Source organism: Orycteropus afer, unplaced genomic scaffold (genome assembly GCF_000298275.1).
Source record: "Orycteropus afer afer isolate SDZICR_OR568_19922 unplaced genomic scaffold, OryAfe1.0 scaffold00013, whole genome shotgun sequence".
Taxonomy (NCBI): Eukaryota; Metazoa; Chordata; class Mammalia; order Tubulidentata; family Orycteropodidae; genus Orycteropus; species Orycteropus afer.
The window spans coordinates 15,084,871-15,104,993 of record NW_006921600.1 but is presented as its reverse complement, the minus strand read 5'-3'; positions in this window follow the sequence as shown (position 1 = coordinate 15,104,993).

The following is a 20,123-nucleotide window of genomic DNA, read 5'->3' as shown; positions in this document are numbered from 1 at the left end:
AGGCAGTATCACTATGGAAGTAGATTGCCCCATCTTCTTTCCAAGGAGTGGCTGGTGGGTTTGAACTGCCAGCCTTCTGGTTAGCAGTCAAGTGCCTTAGCCACTATGCTACCAGAGCTCCCAACCTTTTACAGAAGAGGTAGTAGAGATTCAGAGTGGACAGGTAATCTGCCCAAGGTCACATTATAATTTGAAAGCCTTATTCCAAAACCCATGTTCTTATTCTCTGAAAGGTAATTTGTTCCCCACAGAAATTACATATATGTATGTGCATGTGCGATCAGTGCAGCATTTATGAAAATCAAGCCAGTAGAGCTTCAGAGAGCTTTGTAATGGAGGACTTCTCCACAGAGAACCCTTAAAGAACCATAAAACCCCAAAGTGGCCATTTTTAACAATAGAAATGTGATCACTTTCCAATGAAGGAAATTATTTCCCCCATTGAGTCCCCCACCTATTAGAAATTGTCCTGCAGCCCATTGCACAAGCAAGGATAAGTCAGAGCCTTGCAGTCCTCTTTTTCTTTTCTTCTTCTTCTTCCCTCTCCCCTTTTCATATCCTCTCTCCTCTCCTTTACATAAACATTATCCCAGGAACACTGATTTTGTATTTATTTGTTTTTAATATTTTATTTTATTTTGGTTTGGCCAAACACACTCCCACCCAGCAATTTGTACACATAATGTTCAGTGGCATTGGTTACATTCTTCACGTTGTGTCAACATTCTCATTTCTGTTCTAGTTGTTTCACTTCCCCACAACCTTCTCATTTATGCTTTAGAGTAACTGTTCTCCATCTGGTCTCATACAGATCATTTTTAAGAAGAGCACTGTCCTCAAGAATGACATTCTTACTTTTTTGAGCTAATCTCAGTGATATCAGTAGGGTTGGTATCACCCAGTGACCCTATGGACCTCCTCTTGTACTAGACCGTACAGTATCTTCAGTTTATTATCAATTTTAAACATAGAGTAAGTTGGATCCGACTCATAGAGACTCCTCCTTGTGTTCCCAAGGGAGTATCTCCATGGAAGTAGATTACCCAATCTTCCTTCTGAGGAGTGCCTGGTAGGTTTGAACCACCAGTCTTCTGGTTAGCAGTCAAATGCCTTAAACACTATGGCACCAGAGCTCCTATGTGGTAAATATAGTTATAAATTGCTTAAATGTAGTATTTCTTAGATAAATGAGTACTAACAACAAAATAGTTTTGCAAAATCTGTCCACATTGAACTACAATGCTTTTAGTCACAACATTATTAGTAACTGAAAGGAAGTCTGTCTTGATGTTTGTCCTTCTTTTGCTTTAATTACTACTTCATTCTCAAAAAAGTCACTGATACAAGTTCACAAATACTAATTACCACAATATTGTAGCTAAAACTCCAGAAAATTTGACAAATTCAGTGACCGTAAAAACACCAGCAGCAATGAAAACAACAGCTTGTGCTTGTAGTACATACAGATGAAAGCATGTGATTTGAAGTGTCATTGTGATTGGGTAATAATGACAGCTCTGACCAGAGCGCATTAGAATGTTCAAAAGGTAAATTAGCATAGAGTGTTAGTTTTGTAGGTATACTGATACCTATAAGCTGAGCTTATGAAAAATATTTTTGTTGTAATGACTAACTACAGGGATATTTTTATACCAAATAGTAAATTTCTGCTGAAACATTGCACAAAAATTTTGTAGACAGTCATTTTAGTGTCATCGCCTTGACAGAGTCTCTTGGTGTGGTCTACAACCCTCTATATCTCTCCAGTGATGTCACTGAATCTGCCATTTAGTTAAAGGGTGACTTCTGGAGATAGCTTCACTTCAAAGTTTGAAAAGTATATTGGGGGAAATAGTACAGAATCAGGAATCCCCGAATCCTCCAGTCTCAAAGGGTCCAGTAAGTCTGGAAGCTTTAAGAATATGAAGTTCTGATCCACATTTTTCCAGGAGTATTGATTTCATCCCAAAAGCCTGAGAAAATGTACCAGGTTCCAAAAGAACATTCTCTGAGGCAGATGAAGATCTTCCCAGGACCTCTTTAATTACAGACCCACAGAGACAGGCCCTACGCTGTTCTGATTTCTTTTGTCACTGATTAGTTTTTCCTGTTCTAGAATGTCATATAAAAAGAATCATACAGTATATACTCATGCTTTTCTGGTTTATTTGGCTCAGTATAATGTTTCTGAGATTCTTCCATGTTGCTGCATGCATCAGTAGTTCATTCCTTTTTATTGTTAACTAGTATTCTAGTGTAAGCATATATCACTATTTTCTTATGTATTATTTTATTGATGACATTTGTGCTGTTTCCAAGATACTGTGATAAAGCTGCTTTGAACATTCTTAAACAAGTTTAGGAGTGAAATTGCTGGGGTATAGGGTACCTGAATGTTTTAACTTTATAACAAACTGCCAAACTGTTTTCAAAAGTGTTGGTACTATTTTACACTCACATTAGTAATATAGGATTGTTCTGGTTGTTCCATATCCTCATCTACTTTGGGTTGTTTTTATCTTTATCATTAAGTTGTAGGAGTTTTGTGAGTCAAAATTGACTCATGGCGTCTAACAACAAGGGGTTTTATAGACAGGTAGATGTAGGTATAGATATAAAATCCTTTGTTAAGGAGATCAACTTTTGGCATGACAGTGTGAACCACTCTGAAGACTCACTTCCTGTGAAACTGGTAAAAATTATTTTTTTTAAAGCAACTATTTAAAGCCTTTGGAATGCTCCTCAGGGCATACAGCAAATGAAGAATAATCTATTCAAGAAAATGTACAAATATTCTGTAAGAAAAGTGAGAATCTGTGGTATTTGAACTAAGACCTCTCTCCTTAGCTAAACAAGGCAGAAACTTCCCTTCAAACTGGTACAGACTAGAACATGGGGCTCCATCTACTCTAACCAGCTCTAAGCCAGAGGGCTTTCTTCCCAGGAGGAACAAGAACTCAACATTTTTCATCCTGCTCTCAGTTGCCTGTTGCTCATGTCAAGAGGTAAGGGCTTCTTTCTTCTGCTCAGTTCCCACTTGTGGAATGGAGATTCTACCTTGGGGGAGGTACCCCGGAGAATACTGGGGCCCTGATTTTTCTTGCCTTGGCTCATAAGACAGCCAATCCAGGTCAAGAGAGAAGACCTCAGACTATTGTCCTGCCTTCACTCAACTCCTAAAGTAGGAATGTTTCTCCGAGAGAAACAAGCCTTTGTTCCCACCCCCTAGCTACAGAGCCCTGGCTCAGAAATTTTACCTGGGCAGAGAAGCAGACTGTAACACAGATAGCTTCTAATCTCCTCCCAAAGGAATAAATTCCATTTGCAACAGGGCTTGAAAAAGTTCATGCCTAAGGGCATTCTCAAAAACAGTACAGGTTGTGGTGAAACACAATTAGGAAATTTGTAGATTCCATGTAGATATAGGATAAACCACAGGCCTGTAGTTTTGGGGAGAGAACCTTCCTGGAGTCAAAAAAAAAAAAATATCAGACACACTCTGGGTAGTGTAACTGGGCTCAGATGCTAACTGAAAGTTTGGAAGTTTGAGTCCACCAGGAGGCATCTTGAAAGAAAAGTCTGGTGAATCTTCTTCTAAAATATCAGTTACTGAAAACCATCTGGAGCTCAGTTCTCTGACATACATGAGGTGGCTATGATTTGGATACTACTTGACCGCAGCTGTTTTTTTACTCCTTCAAAGGAACCCTAATTTGATTGGATTAGTTTGTAGAAATAATTTATACACAAGTTATTGTTGAAAATAACAGAGCAATTAGCCAGCAATCAGTGAAACTTAATAGATGGGTGTGGTCAAGGAAAGAGACAATGAAAGCCCTGCCAAACAAACCATTATCATCCTTGGATGACTATGGGCTACCCCAAACTGTGTCTTCCTTCAGCCAGTCACTAAACAAGTAAATAAGCAAATTACAATAACAATTCAAAAAGTGGGAGGACTAGTACTCAGAGCTTCTACATTATGTTATCTGTAATTTCCAGTTTTCAATGGAAAATTATGAGACATGCAAAGAAGCTGGAAACATGGCCCAAATACAAGGAAAAGAAAACAAAACAAGCAATCAGATGTTACACTTAACAATTCGTGAGTTTAAAGTAACCATTAAAAATATGTTTAAAGAAAACATGATTAAAATTGTAAAGGAAAGTATATGACAGTGTCACATCAAATACAGAATATCAATAAAAAAATAGAAATTATATATATGTGAAAAATCAAACCGGAATTCTGTAGTTACAAAGTATAATAACTGAAATGAAAAATTCACTGAAGGGGCTCAGCAGTAGACCCAAACAGGCAGAAAAAAGAATTCATTGAACTTGAAAATAGACTGATAGTGATTATGTTATGCACAAAAAAAAAAAAAAGGAGATAAAGGAATTTTGAAAAATGAACAGAGCCTCAGGGAAAATACACAGTTAAGCATGCCAATATCGATATAATGGGAATCCTCTAAGAAGAGGGGAGAAAGAAGGGAGTGGGTAAAAAATATTGAAGAAATAATGTCTGAAAGATATATCATAGTAAAAATTCTGAAAGATAAAGAGAAAGGTTTAAAACTGCAAGAGAAAAATAATTTGTTACTTATAAGGGAACCCCAACACGAATAACAGCTGACTTCTCAGCAAAAACAATGGAGACCAGAGGCCAGTGGATGACATATACAAAGTGCTAAAAAATATTTAAAAATGCCATAACAAGAACAGATATATGCACGCCGATGTTCATCGCAGCACTATTTACAATAGCCAAAACTTGGAAACAACCTAGATGTCCAACAACTGAGGAATGGGTAACCAAACTTTGGTACATTCACACAATGGAATACTATGCAACGCTAAAGAATAATGTAGAATCTGCAAAACACCGCATAACGTGGATGAACTTGGAGGACATTATGCTGAGCGAAATAAGTCAGTCACAAAAGGACAAAGATTGTATTAGTCCGTTATTGTAAAAGTTAAGGAAATGTTTATATATTGGAGGACATTTTCTTTGTTGGTTACCAGGGGTGGGAGGGAAGGGGAGGGAATGCTTTTAGATAGATAGAGATAAATATTGATTTGGGTGAAGAGAAGGGCAATGTACCAAATGTGAGTGACCAATATGGCAGCATTGAGGATGAGAAAGACATAGAGAGTTACATGGGCAGTACAAACAACAAATATGAACCCCTTTGTAAATACAATACTGAGTTGTTAATGAAAGCAAACATGGGTATAGGGACGGATAGATGGGTGAACAAGCTAAACAATTATGTATGTCTAAATGGAGAGTGTATCCAAGATCATATACAGGGTTGGCAGACAATGGGCCTCTCGAAGAGTATGAAGGGATGGACACTGGGAGGAGGTGACTATGGGGAGGAAGTGGGAGGGGAGCTGCTGCACTGTAAATTTTGGTCAATGACATGAGACAAAGTATATGTGAACTGCTGTATGAAAAGTGAATTTACTCTGTAAATCTTCACCCAAATCCTAATAAAAAAAAAAAATATATTTAAAAATGAAACTATCAACCAAAGATCCTATGTCCAACAACATCTTGAAAAAATAAAAGCAAAATAAAGACTTTACCTGGCAAACAAAAATGAGAGAATTTTTTCCTAGCAGACCTGCTTTACCAGAAATACTAAAGGAAATTCTTCACACCAAAAGCAAGTGACCCCAGATGGTGATCTGAATTCACATGAAGAAAAAAAGAGCCCCAATAAAGCTAATTATATAATTATAAAACAAATATAAATGTGTATTTCTCCTATCTTCTCTTAACTGATTGAAAAATTAATTGTATAAAATAATATGTATATAAAATATTGTTGAGCCTATAACATATACAAAGGCAACATATTTGTAGTATATTTGCAATTAACACCAGAAAGGAGATGGATGGGAGCAAAGCTCTACTGGTCTAAGGAAATGACTACAGATGGTAAAGTAGTAATTATTATAATGTGCTGTTGGATTTTGTAACATTAATACAGACACATCTAGGAAGCTCAGCTAAATAATACCTAAAAAAAGAAGAAAAGGGAATAGAGTAACATTTCTATGCTGGTGGGTTTTAACCACCAGACTTCTGGTTAGCAGTCAGATGCCTTAGACGCTACACCACCAGAGCTCCTTCACTGGAATTAAGGTAGTATAAATCTGAAGCTGATTCTGCAAAGTTAAGATGTATATGGTCAATCCTAGATTGACTACTAAAAATCTTCTCCTCCAAGGAAGATATACAAATGGCCATTATACAAAAGAGCACATGAAAAGATTCTTAACATTTGTCATAAGGGAAATGTAAATCAAAACCATAATGAGATTCCATTTTACATCCACTAGGCCACTCCTCGGAAGGAAGGTTGGGCAATCCTACTTCCGAGTGATACTGCCTTGGAAACCCAAGGAGGGGTCGCTATGAGTCGGGGCCGACTCGACGGCAAAACAACAACAACAACAACAGGATGAGTAGTGGGAGCTCTGGTAGCATAGTGCCTAAGGCACTTGACTGCTAACCAGAAGGCTAGCGGTTCAAACCCACCAGCCACTCCTTGGAAGGCAGTTTGGGCAATCTACTTCCATAGTGATACTACCTCGGAAACCCAAGCAGGGGTCGCTATGAGTTGGGTCCAACTCGACGGCACATAACAACAACAACTTGATGAGTAGAATCAAAAAGTCAAATAATAAGTGCTAAGTGAGGAAGTGGAAAACTCAGAGCCTCATACATTGTTGGTGGGAATGTAAATAGTGCAACTACTTTGGAAAATAGTCTGGCAGCTTCTAACAATTAAATACAGAATTACCATAAGACACATTAATGCTACTCCTAGGAATGTACTCAAGAGAAATAAAAACATATGCACAAAAACTTGTACATGAATGTTTATAGCAGCATTATTTATAATAGCCAAAAGATGGAAGGAAACTAAATGTGCAACTGACAAATGGATAAATAAAATGCGGTATATCCATGTAGTAAAGTATTATTCGTCCATAAAAAGGAGGGGAAAATAAAACACCTCGCTGGAGTTGAATCCGATCCGACTCATAGCGACCCCTCCTTGGGTTTCTGAGGCAGCATTAATGTGGAAGTAGATTGCCCAACCTTCCTTCCGAGGAGTGGCTGGTGAGAAAGGAGGAAAGTACTGAATATGCCACAACATGGATGAAACATGAAGAACATTAGGCTAAATGAGAGTAGCCATTCACAAAAGATCATATGTGATATGATACCATTTATATGAAATATCCACAATAGGGAAATATATCAAAACAGAAAGTAGATGTATGGTTTCTCAGGGCTAGAGGCATGGGAAATGGTGAGTGTGTGTGTGGAGGGGAGGTGATAGTTAACAGGTACTGAGTTTATTTTTGAGGTGATGAAATGTTCTAAAATTGACTGTGGTAATGGTTGCATATATCTGTGAATATACTAGAAAACATTGAATTGTACACTTTAAATGGGTGAATTATATGTTATGTGAATTACATTTCAATAAAGCTGTTCAAAATAATAACCTTTTGTTGATACAGGTGTGCATGTGCATGTGTGTGTTAGTTTTCCATTGCTTCTGTAATAAATTACCACAAACTTAGTGGGTTAAAACAACACAAATTTATTATCTTACAATATTGGAAGTCAGAAGTACAAAATGGGTTTCATTGGGCTGAAATCAAGTTGTTGGCCTCCAGAGGCTCCAAGAGAAAATTTGTTTCCTTGCCTTTTCTAGCTTCCATAGGCCGCCTACATTTCTTGGCTCAAGCCCCCTTCCTCCATCTTCAAAGCACATGATACCTGTCTCTGCTTCCATCATTAGATCTTCTTCTCTGACTCTGGTTCTCCTGCTTCCCTCTTCTAAGGGCCTTAGTGAGTACTTTGGGCTCACCTGAGTGATCCAGGATACTCTCTCCATGTTAAGATCCTTAATCACATCTTCAAATTCCCTTTTGCCGTTTAAGGTAATGTATTCACAGGTTCCAGGGATTAAGACAGGAACATCTTTGGGGAAACATTATTCAGCCTACCATGGTATGTGCGTGTTTATAACAAATGTTTCTCTTGGTCCATAACTCGTGTATTCATTTCTTAGCTATTTTAATTAGCAGGCAATTTTTGTAGAATTAGACAAGTTGATTTTAAAATTTATATGAAAATGTCAAGGACATAGAACAGCTCAAACAATCTTGACAAAGAGGAACACTTCTTTTTTATATATTGCTTGATATCATTTTTGCATCTTTGTTCATCAGGGATATTGGTCTTTAGTTTCTTTTCTTGTAAGTTCTTGTCTTTATCTGATATTGGTATTAGGGTTCTAATGACCTCATAATATGAGCTGAAAAATAGTCCCTACTTCTTTATTTTTTGAAAGTTTTTGCCATATAGGCATTATTGCTTCCTTAAGTGTTTCATACAATTACAAGTGAAGCCACCTGGGGCTGTAGTTTTCTTTGTTGGAAAATTTTTAATTATGAATTTGAATGCTTCAGTAGAGCTAAGCCTACAAAGATTTTTCTGTTTCTTCTTGTTTCCATTTTGTAAGTTTTGTGTTTCAAGGAATTTTGTCTGTTTCATCTAAACTGTTGCAGTCCTTTTGTTTTGCCTTTGCATTAGATAATTCATAACCACCCCTGTTTTCAATGCAGGTAAGTTGCTTACAGGATATATTTTCTTCTTCTGATTACAATAGTCCCGCTGCCATCAAGTTGATTCCAATTCATAGTGATCTCCATGGGGGTTCCAAGACTGTAAACCCAACGGAAGAGGAGCACCTCATCTTTCTTCTGTAAAGAGGCTGGTGGGTTTGAACCACTACCTTTTGTTTAGCAGCCAAATGCTTTATCTGCTATACCACCAGAGCTCAGCTTATTAAGAAAATTTTGAGAACACTCAAAAGCCTAAAGAAGAAAAATAAAATAATGACTGATCACACTACTCAGAAACAGTTATTATTGATATTTTGCTCTAATTTTGTCTTATGATAATAATTGTAAAAAGAGCATAGGGGTGACATCCTCTGACCTCCTCTAACTTCATGGGGAGGAGACAGAATCACCATCAGCAGCATCAGTCTAAGGCTGTTCTGATGACGTAGAAGTCAGACACGCCTCCACCCTCCAAACTTTTTACCAATTCTGATACCAGTCATCCCTCCCATAGCATTCTCTACTTCTCTGCTAGGTTCGACAGTTCTTTGCAATTGTCACACAGAACTCATAGATAATACTAACCATTATGGGGTTTATTAGGGAAATAACAATTTACAACTCACGTTCAGCAACACTCAGGATGCGATTCTTCCATCCGTACAGTTTCCCCTTAGCCATTCCTGAAAGCACACCTCTCTGGCCCTTGGCCTCTCAGCCTGTCCTCTGCCCTGCTCAGGCAAGTATTACAAAGGTCTTTTAGGTCTACTGATAAATGTTAGCCTCCTACTGCCCAAAGGCACTCAGCTTTCTTGCTCAGTGGTCTGGCAAGCCCCCTGCTCTGTCTCTTACCAGTCTCTTGGTTCTGCTGCCTCTGCTGATGTCATCTCTGTGCTGTCTCTCTGCCAGAGGTCCGGCACAGGGATCTCAGGTACAAGATGTGCTCCATTCCTGGCTGCTCTTTCTTGATGGTAGTGAGATCCTTCTTTTTGCCTCTGGGAGGGCTCACTTTAAGCACAGTAAGATGGCAAAACTGACCAATCGCCACATTAGGGTTCCATACACCTTATTTGCACAGTCCCACCCCTACAAGGGGGCCATGTACCTTATTTACATTATTAGCAAGCTATCCAATCCCCTTGGTGGGTCACATGTACCTTGCATTTGCATAGTTCCACCCAATCATCTGGTGGGAGTGACAAAGACTACGGCTAAAAGAGCTACACCAGTAATTCATTGCACCACAACAATAAATATTGTTTAAATGTCCATACAGTAAAATTGACTTTTCTAGTGCATGATTCCATGAGGGTATGCGAATTACCACAGAGAAAATTTCAGAAAGCATTATATTCTGGGGATGAGTCTTATTCTTTTTCTCCTTGTGGGTGGGACTGGTGGTCCAACTGTCCTACTCAGTGTTCTCTAAAGAAACAGAACCATTAAGAAACATCAGGCTGTGTCCCAAAACCCAAAGGTTAGGCAATGGGAAAAGCGAAGAGTGAACCAGTTCTGGCAAAATGTCTATTTATAGTCTGGAGGCAGAGCACACCCTAGGGAAATGCCTTTTTTGCTCTTAAGGCCTTCTATTGATCGGTTGAGGCCCATCCATGTTATGCAGGGTAATCTGCTTTACCTAAGGTCACATGTAACTACTTCATAACAGCAACTAGACTACTTTAAAAAAAAAACAACTAAGGGGCAAGAAAATGAAATTAATGGAAATGGAGCAGCCAGAATGGAAGTGCCAAAAAGTTCATGCATTATGAAGAATGTAACCAATGTCCCTGAACAATTTGTGTAGAAATTGTTGAATGGAAACCTAAATTACTATTTAAATCTTTACTGAAAACACAATGAAATATTACTTTTAAAAAAATGAAAACAACTGGGCACCATAGCATAGACAAGTTGACACATAAAATTAACCATCATAGAGGGAGGTATGAAGACAGCATCATTCTCCTTAGGGAAGTAGCCCAAGTCACTGTGGGCAGTAGTCCAGTGGTGATGCCTAATGTAGGATTAAACAGATGAAGGATCCTTTTGGTTTTACACGCAGTAGTGAGAAGTAAAGTAACCCTATTCTGGTTGGCAGTTCAGAGAGGGCCTTTCATATCTGGATGGAGATTATAGATAGCTCTGCCCCCATCAGAGCCTATAACAATGGGTAGGGAAGGATCTAGGTTCTTGAAACTTTCATGGGTTAAATCTTTGGACCAGTGAAATGGCTCTCCTTAGCTTTGGGGTGTTAGTGAAGGAAATCAGAGGAAGGGTCATTACTCCTCACTCCCTGGGGGGTAGATTCCTGAGGACACCTGACAAGGTACCATGCTAGTTGCTATAGGGAGGCTTAGTGAGATGCCAGACTGATAGGAGGCTTGGGGCCCAGCCTGGAATCCTCATTCCTATTCCAAACATATCTATGTGGGGATGTACTCAAAGTCCACATCTGAGGTGGATTCAGGCCTTTGTCAGTTCTTCACTCCAAATTCACCACTGAGATAGCTTTGACCAAGCCTTGAGGAGGTAACTCCCTCCTCATATTTCCTCATTAGCCTGTCTCTTGTTTGCTCTATTTGCAAAAACTAAGACTATTTCAAAGGCCAGGAGCTTTTGCTACTGTGAAAACAGCCTCCCTTCACAAGGTATTTCTTCAAGGGAGGAACTTGTATATTTACCATGAAGTCTTTTCTTTTGGGGAATGGATTGCTATAATGAATCTCTATTCAGTGCTACAGGAAAGGAAGTGGCTGTGACCCATAGAGGTCTACTTCTGTGGAGTCAACCTGACCTGCATTAAGGAGGCTTATGCATTTGAGGGAGTCCCTAGGTGGTACAAATGTTTAACACACTTGCTGTTAACTGAAAGGTTGTAATTCAAGTCCACCCAGAGATGCTGGAGTCAACTAGATGGTAACTGATTTGGTTTGAGGCTTGGTGTATTTGAGATTTATAGCAGCAACTGTCAAATGCTAAGTACATGTCCTTGGAATGCAGTAAACGTGTCTGAGAAAGAGTTTGGGCAAGTTTCATAGCAACTTAATATTAGGTACCTAGATTATCAAACTCTCAACCGAGACAGCCTAGATAATTAGAAATCATGCTTGAGTTTAAAGGAGATTATAATCTAGGCGTGGGAGACCTTTTAAAACCAAAAAAAAAAAAAAAATCAAAATCACCACCATCAAGTCAATTCCAACTCATAGCGACCCCATAGGGTTTCCAAGCCTGTAAATCTTAACAGAAGCAGACTGCTTCATCTTTCACCTGTGGAGCAGCTGGTGGGTTTGAACCACTGTCCTTTTGCCTTTTGGTTAGCAGCCAAGTACCTTAACCACTGTACCAGCAGGACTCCTCAGGAGACCTTTGAAGGAGTCAATAAATATCTAGGGAGCTCTGGTAGCATAGTGGCTAAGATACTTGCCTGCTAACCAGACGGCTGGTGGTTCAAACCCACCAGCCACTCCTCGGAAGGAAGGTTGGGCAATCCTACTTCCGTAGTGATACTGCCTCGGAAACCCAAGGAGGGGTCGCTATGAGTCGGGTTTGACTTGACGGCACATAACAACAACAACAACCTTAATAGAATTTTTTCTTGGGTAAAAGAACAAAAATTTCATGCACTTTAAAATATTTGGAGAAGGTTTCCACAGCCTTCACTAGCCTGTCTGAGGGATCTATGGCATCAAAAGTAAAAAGATTAAGAACCCAATTGCCTCCCCTCCTCTCTTTCCTTTCACTCTTCTTTTTCTCACTTCTCAGTCTTCAGCGTAGGGAATTCGTAAGACAAAAAAGTTCTCTGGTACTAACACTGATCTCCCTTTACATCACAGTTTTGATGTGTTTCTATCTATCTATCTTCCTCCCTATCAGGCAAGGAATGAGGAAAGACAAAGGGGGTGACTCCACTTTCCCTTCTCTTCCTTTCTAATGGGGATGGAGATCCATCCTGCAGTTTATTTGTATCCTAGTTCAGTCCGATAGGACATGGAGTAAACAGAAACATTTTAACATATGCAAACTATGTTCTAGGCATTAAATAGCAGAACAGCCAGCAGGGCCATGATGATCTTGGAATGCTCCCACAGACCTTGCTCTGCTGTTGAAATTAACATCAGTGTTTGGCTGTATTCCAAAAAGTTCCTTCATCACCTTCAGAGCATATCTCAGAATCTAATAATAATCTAAGTCAGTATGTTTGTCAAACTTAAAAAGCTTGTCATGTTCTGTCCTCTAAAACTCCTTTCTCAGAAAAGGTAAGCTGCTTAATAAATCTCAATGTTAATGAATGGGATCAAGCAAGAGGAAAAAAGTTTATTTAATAGTCACTAGCTTAATTAATCTTGAAAATGTTTTCCTGGTGGGGAATTCAAGTCTTTTTCCATAGATATTGATAGGAAAATGGCTTTGGTACTCAGGGAGAAGTGGAGTCATTGTAGGAATCTTCCAGCTTCCAATACTTTACGCAGTTTGGCCACAAACAATATGGTATAACTTTGCCATGTGTTTTCAGAAGCCATTAGGAATATAAATGCTACTACCATCCCAAAATATGCATTAGTCCAATGGCAGACATTACTGGTGACATCCAATATCCATTCTACCCTCATTACTTTAATAGATAATTATCAACATTTAGCTGGGTACAGGACCACTCAGCTAAAGATTATATTTCCAGCCTCTTTTACAGCTAGGCATGGACATGTGAAAGAGCCCTGGTGTCACAGTGGCTAAGCATTTAGCTACTAACCAAAAGATTGGCAGTTTAACCCATCAGCCACTCCACAAGAGAAAGATGTGGCCGTCTGCTTCCATAAAGATTTACAGCCTTGGAAATCCTGTGGGTGTGCTCTTTTCTGTCCGATAGGGTCGCTATGAGTCAGAATCAACTCAATGACAATGGATTTGGTTTGGTGTTTGGCTTACAGACATATGCCTAAGTCTTGGCCAGTGAGATGTGGGAAGAAGTGATGTGCATGTTTTCTAGGTAAGGGGTTCCTTTAGGAAAAGGATATGCCCACCATCACCTTTTATCCCTTTTCCTGTGGTTGGAATGTACAAATTATTGCAGGAGCTGGAGCAGCCATCTTAGATCATGAGGTGAAGCTATATGTAGAAAATAGCAGAGTAACAAGATAGAAGAAACCTAATTCTCTAATGGGGTAGAAGAAGCCTGAGTCTCTAACACCAAAAAGCTGCTATACCAGCCTGAACCACCTATCCAGATTTGTACACAAGAGAAAAACACTTTATTAGGAAGCTAAAAACCAACCTATTGCCATTAAGTTGATTTTGACACATAACAACCCTGTAGGATAGAGTAGAACTATAAAGGGTTTACAAGTCTATAAATCTTTAGAGAAGCAGATTGCCTCATCTTTCTCCTGTGGAGCGGAGTTTGAACCACTCAACTTCTGGTTAACAGTTTCTCTTATACAAAACTCTGGATAGGTGGTTCAGGCTTACTTTAAAAGATACATTATTTTGGCCTTTAATTCAGTAGTCAAATCTGTATCCTAACCCATGTAGGTCACAGCCACATTTCTTTATCTTCCTAGTTACCATATATTCTTCTAGGTTCCATTTCATCTGGTTGATTAACCTCTGGCATCTTGTAACCATAACCCATTGCCAGAGATTCCACAATCGCTCACCTTTACTGCAGCTTGTATCACTTCCTCATTCAACCACACCTTTCCCATCCCATTCTCAAATCTCCAGCATTGACTGACCCAGACATCCCTGATCTCTAACTTTTGAAAATAATCCATTAAAATAAGACAACAAAAGCTGACAATATTTATTCAGCACTTAGCATGTGCCAGGCACTGTTTGAATCTAATTACATGTTAATGTAATGTCTAAACTAATTACATCTCATTTTAACCTTTCAACAACTCATTGATAAAACATTCTAATATATGAGGAATCTGAGGCATAGAAAGATGAGGTGATGCTTTTACATTAATTATGGCAGAGATCCTGACTTCAGAAATCCTAAACAATCATAAGAAAGAACAGTGAAGTCCTTGAGGTCACTGAAGACTGTGTGAACAAGGCTTTATATGATCAGGGCGATCCCAGGGGCAGCTGCTGGCTCTTTGTTGTTCTTAGAAGCTCGTCTGACAAGGGTGGGCTCTTCTTGTCTGAGTCATCTTGGGTAAGCAGCAGAAGGGAAGAGAGCAGAGCCCTAGTAGAGCCTGCCCTTCTTGTTATTCCAGAGCTTTGCAGGACAAGGAAGTGGTAGAATTCTCACCTTTCATGTTGGACACCTGGGTTCAATTCCTAGCAGTGGAGGCTTGCATGTTGCTATGGTGCTGAACACAATTCAGTGGAGCTCCCAGACTAAAACAGACAAGGAAGAGAAGCCTGGCTATGTACTTCTGAAAATTAGCCAGTGAAAACCCTTGGATCAAAACAGTCTGATCCCCAACCAATCATGGCAGTGGTGCAGGACCTGGCAGCATTTTGTTTTGCTGTACATGGGGTTGCTACGAATTTCCTTGACAACTCAATAACAGCTAACAACAATAACATAGGAGAAGCTGATGGGATTCCCCAGACAGACTTTCCTAAACATATAGTTCCATTTATTCCCACCTCCACCAGTTTCTCTCACCACTCTCTCCTCTTGGCTAGATCTCATTTTGTCATTGACCAAATCATGGTCTTACTCTCCAAGAACATTGCAGGCTGTGGCCAGTATCCTTGAGTGGGACTTACCTCAACAGAGAAAGGAGGAGTCCCAATATTGATTCACTTGCTCTAACCCAGGGTAGGCACTCAGAGCCTAGCTTGCTTGTTGTGCCAAGGACATCTTTGGGTGATGTGGGGACAAGCTGAGATGCTTTGGGGATCTCCTTCTGCATGTCTCATTCCAAAAAAGCTGCTCAAGTGCTGTTGGTATTTGTGGTCATTTACACACTATCCTGCACTGCCACCTCCCCCTTCCTCTCCAAACACATAATTCCATGTTTTAAAATAAACATGGAATGTCGCCCCTTTGAATCTTCTAATTCCTCATGCTCTCTCTATTTCACCTAATTAACTTTTGTCAGGTATTTTTGTAATTACAGCCACATTACAGCAGAGAATAACTCACCACGCCAGATTCCCAGAGAATTTCAGGAGGAATTGGATCTTTCCCTTCAGCATGGGGAGAATTATGTCTCTTCCCCACCCTGCACATTGACCAGCTGACACACCTTTGGTATGACAAAGACAAAGAAGTCAATCTGAAGCAAAAGATTCCCACTTAAAATGAAAAAATCTTCTCTCATCCTTTGCTTTTCCCTCTAGAGTGTCTCTCTCTTTCATGTTGCTCATGCCCAGCATCAGTAGAGGTGGCATGTGCCCTCATATTAATTGAGTGGCAATTCTTCTTCCTGTTCAAACCAAACCAGTTATCATAGAGTTGATTCTGACACATGGCAACCCTACATGTATCGAAGTAGAATTGAATTCCAGAGGGTTTTCAATGGCTGATTTTTCAGAAGTAGGTACCAGGCCTTTCTTCCAAGGCATCTCTGGGTGGAAGTGAATTGCCAAACTTTCTGCTAGCAGTGAAGCTCTTAACTATGTGGGCCACCCAGGGACTTCTCCTCACCTTAAAGTGGATAGTTATTTGTTCATGGGGAAGTTTAATGCTGTCATAGTTGGGATGCCATAGATAGTTGGTTTTCTTTAAACTCACGTATAGTAGATGCTATATGTGTTAGCTGTGTTGTTGTTGTTTTAATTACTATTACTGCTCCCAATGGATGAAAGACTGTTGTGGTTATGGCAAGTTGGCACTCAGCCACTGTGTTAGATTGGGTTCTCTAGAGAAGCAAAACCAGTAAAGCTTATATATATAGAGAGAGAGAGAGGAAGCAAAATTTATCTTAGGAAAATGGCTCACACACTTATAGAAGCTGGCAAGTCCCAAGTTATTGGATCAAACATCAAGCTGGAGGCTTTTCCTGACTCACACAGCAGCAGGGGCTGATGAGCAAGGTTGGCAGGCAGTATACCAGCTGTTGACTCCAACAAATGACGAATCCAAGATCTCCAGGCCGAATGGTGGATTGTTCACTCATGGACAGTTGTAGGCAGCACAACAGAATCCCAATCCACAGAAGTGTGTCTCTTTTCCTAGGAAGTCCATAAATATACTGGAAGCAAGCCACACCCCTAGGGAAACTCCCTTTCAATGGATTGGCTGCTCAAAACATATACATCTGATCCCGTCATGGGAACAACCCACACCACAACTGCGTAAACCACACAGAATTGTGGTCCAGCAAAATTGACACAGAGCTCTAACTATCACAGTCGCCATTCCACCTTCTCATATATGATTTCCTGTATTATACAGGCTGAAAAACTAAACTGTATTTCTCAGACTTTCTTGCTATTGTTGGAAGAGGCTGTTGTGTTGGTTCCAACTCATAGTGACATTATGTACAACAGAACAAACTACTGCCTGGGTCAGTACCATCTTCACAATTGTTGCTATGCTTGAGCCCATCATTGCAGCCACTGTGTCAATCCATTTCATTGAGGGTCTTCCTATTTTTTGCTGACCCTCTACTTTACCAAGAATGATATCCTTCTCCAGGGATTGGTCCTCCTGCAAACATAACCACAAGTATGAGCTGCAATGTCTCACCACTTAACTTTTAGGCTGCATTCTTATTGTTCTTTATTCAAGAAAGATTTGTTTGTACTTTTGATAATCCATGGTATATTCAATATTCTTCACCAACACCATGATTCAAATGTATCAATTCTTCTTCAGTCTTCCTTATTCATTGTCCAGTTTTCACATGCATATTGTTGTTGTTGTTTGCCATCGAGTCGGCCCTGACTCATAGCGACCCCTCCTTGGGTTTCCAAGGCAGTATCACTACGGAAGTAGGAATGCCCAACCTTCCTTCCGAGGAGTGGCTGGTGGGTTTGAACCGCCAGCCTTCTGGTTAGCAGTCAAGTGATTGAAAATACCATAGCTTGACCTGGTGAAACCCCTGAGACTATGGCCCATAGCTGCCCTTCAGGTCTGGAATTGAACTCACTCCTGTGGCTTCCAACCAAATAAAAGACCGGCATATGGGCTGAACATTTACATCAGGTAGATATACTCCTTGGAGAGATCAATCATGGGAGAACAGAAGGGTGGTGAATGCTCAAGGGAAGGGGGAAGGAGTGCATGGGAGGGAAGGACACAGGAAAGAGGTAACTATGGGGAGGAAGTGGGAAGAGAGCTGTTACATTGTGGGAAATTGCAGTCAATGTCATGAGACAAAATGTGTATGAACTGCTGTATGGAAAATGAATTTGCTCTGTAAACTTTCACTCAAATCACAATAAAAATTGAAAAGAAGAAAGGAAGAAAATACCATGGCTTTGGTCAGATGTATCTTAATCTTCAAAGTGACACCTTTGCTCTTTAACACTTTTAAAAGGCAGCAGATTTGCCCAGTGCAATATGTCTTGTGATTTCTTGACTGCTGCTTCCATGGTGTTGATTGTGGATCCAAGTAAATTGAAATTATTGACAACTTCAATCATTTTTTCCATTTATCATGATGTTGTTTACTAGTCTAGTTGTGAGGATTTTTTGTTTTCTTTATGTTGAAGTGTAATCCATACTAAAGTGTAATCCTACTAAAATCTTTGGTCTTCATCAGTAAGTGTTTCAATTCTTCACTTTCAGTCAGCAAGATTGTGTCATCTGCGTATTGCAGGTTGTTAATGAGTCTTCCTCCAATCCTGATGCCACGTTCTTCTTAATATAGTCCAGCTTCTTGGATTATTTGCTCAGCATACAGAATGAATAAGTATGATGAAAAGATACAACCCTAGTGCACACCATTCCTAATTTTAAACCATGAATTTTCTCCTTGTTCTATTTGAATGACACCCTCTTGATCTATGTAGAGGTTCCTCACGAGCACAATTACGGACTCTGAAATTCTCATTCTTTGCAATGTTATCCATAATTTGTTATGATCCACATAGTCAAATGCCTTTGCATAGTCTATGAAACACAGTTAAACATCTTTCTGGGATTCTTTGCTTTCAGCTGAGATCCATTTGACATCAACAGTGATATCCTTCATTCCACATCCTCTTCGGAATCTGGCTTGAATTTGGGGCAGTTCCCTTTTGATGTACTGCTGCAACCATTTTTGAATCATTTTCAGCAAAATTTTAGTTGCATGTGATAGTAATGATATTGTTCAATAATTTCCACATTCTGTTGGATCACCTTTCTTTGGAATGGACACAAATATGGATCTTTTCCAGTCAGTTGGCTAGGTACTTGTCTGCCAGATTTCTTGGCATAGGCGAGTGAACACTTCCAGTGTTGCAGCTAGACAGAAACAGGCTTTGCCAATTAGATGCGCTCAGTGGAAGTGAAGCAAAGGCCCTCTCCTGCAGCTTTCACTGTTGAGCACCTATGTGAGAACCAAGCATCCCAGCCTGTCCTACCTCAGGATCTGGCCCAGAGCCATCCCTGGAATCAGTAGCAAATGTGTATGCTTTGTGTTCTACAGCAGTCTTCCAGTGTTCTGTCACCAGTCTTTAGCTGTGAAAAGGTGGTGTTTGTGGGGGTGGTGACACCTTCCTGAACTTGAACCCAGCCAGAGCCATAGCCACATAGATATTTAAATTCAGCCGCTTCAGATTCACCTATCTAAGAGGCAGCTCCCCCGTGGGACCAGTTCTAGGATGTTGCTCTGAGAATCAGTCCAGGAGCTACAATCTAGAGCCTGCTGGTTTAGACCTTCCAATTGGTTTTCAGGTGCCTAATTCCCAATATTAAATAATAATAATCATTATTTCCAATATTAATATTCCCCATATTATTGTTAGGTGCCGTTGAGTTGATTTTCAACTCACAGAAACTCCTTGTAACAGAGAACTGCCCACAGGGTTTCCTAAATTGTAATCTTTACAGAAGCAGATTGTCAGGTTTTTTCCTCCCATGGAACAGCTGGGTGGATTCAAACGGCAAACTTTCAATTAGCAGCTGAGTGCTGAACCGTTGTGCCACCCGGGCTCCTTATTCCCCATATTGCATAATATGAAGTAATAGGTAGAATGGATCTATTTCCTGGAAGTGAACTCTTTGGAAATTAGGGACTTCGGAAAAAAAAGAAAAGCTGAGAATCATGGAGAAAAATTTTAGCATTTGGCTGTGGAAAGGGAGCATTCACGATACTCTTCGTGCTAAAATTTCTCTATAACAACAGAGAGGGTTTTGTTGTTGCTGTTTTAATGAAAAAATTTATTCTAATTTAGTCAGAGAGGTTAGATTCTAAGTTTGCCTTAGGAAAGTTTGACTCATTCATTCATTCAACAAACATTTATTTTGTGCCAGACATTGCATCAGGTACTAGGATAAAATGAAGAATAAACCATAATCCTTGTCCCTTGCTTGGGGGCAAACATCTAACGCAAAATTATGAGTA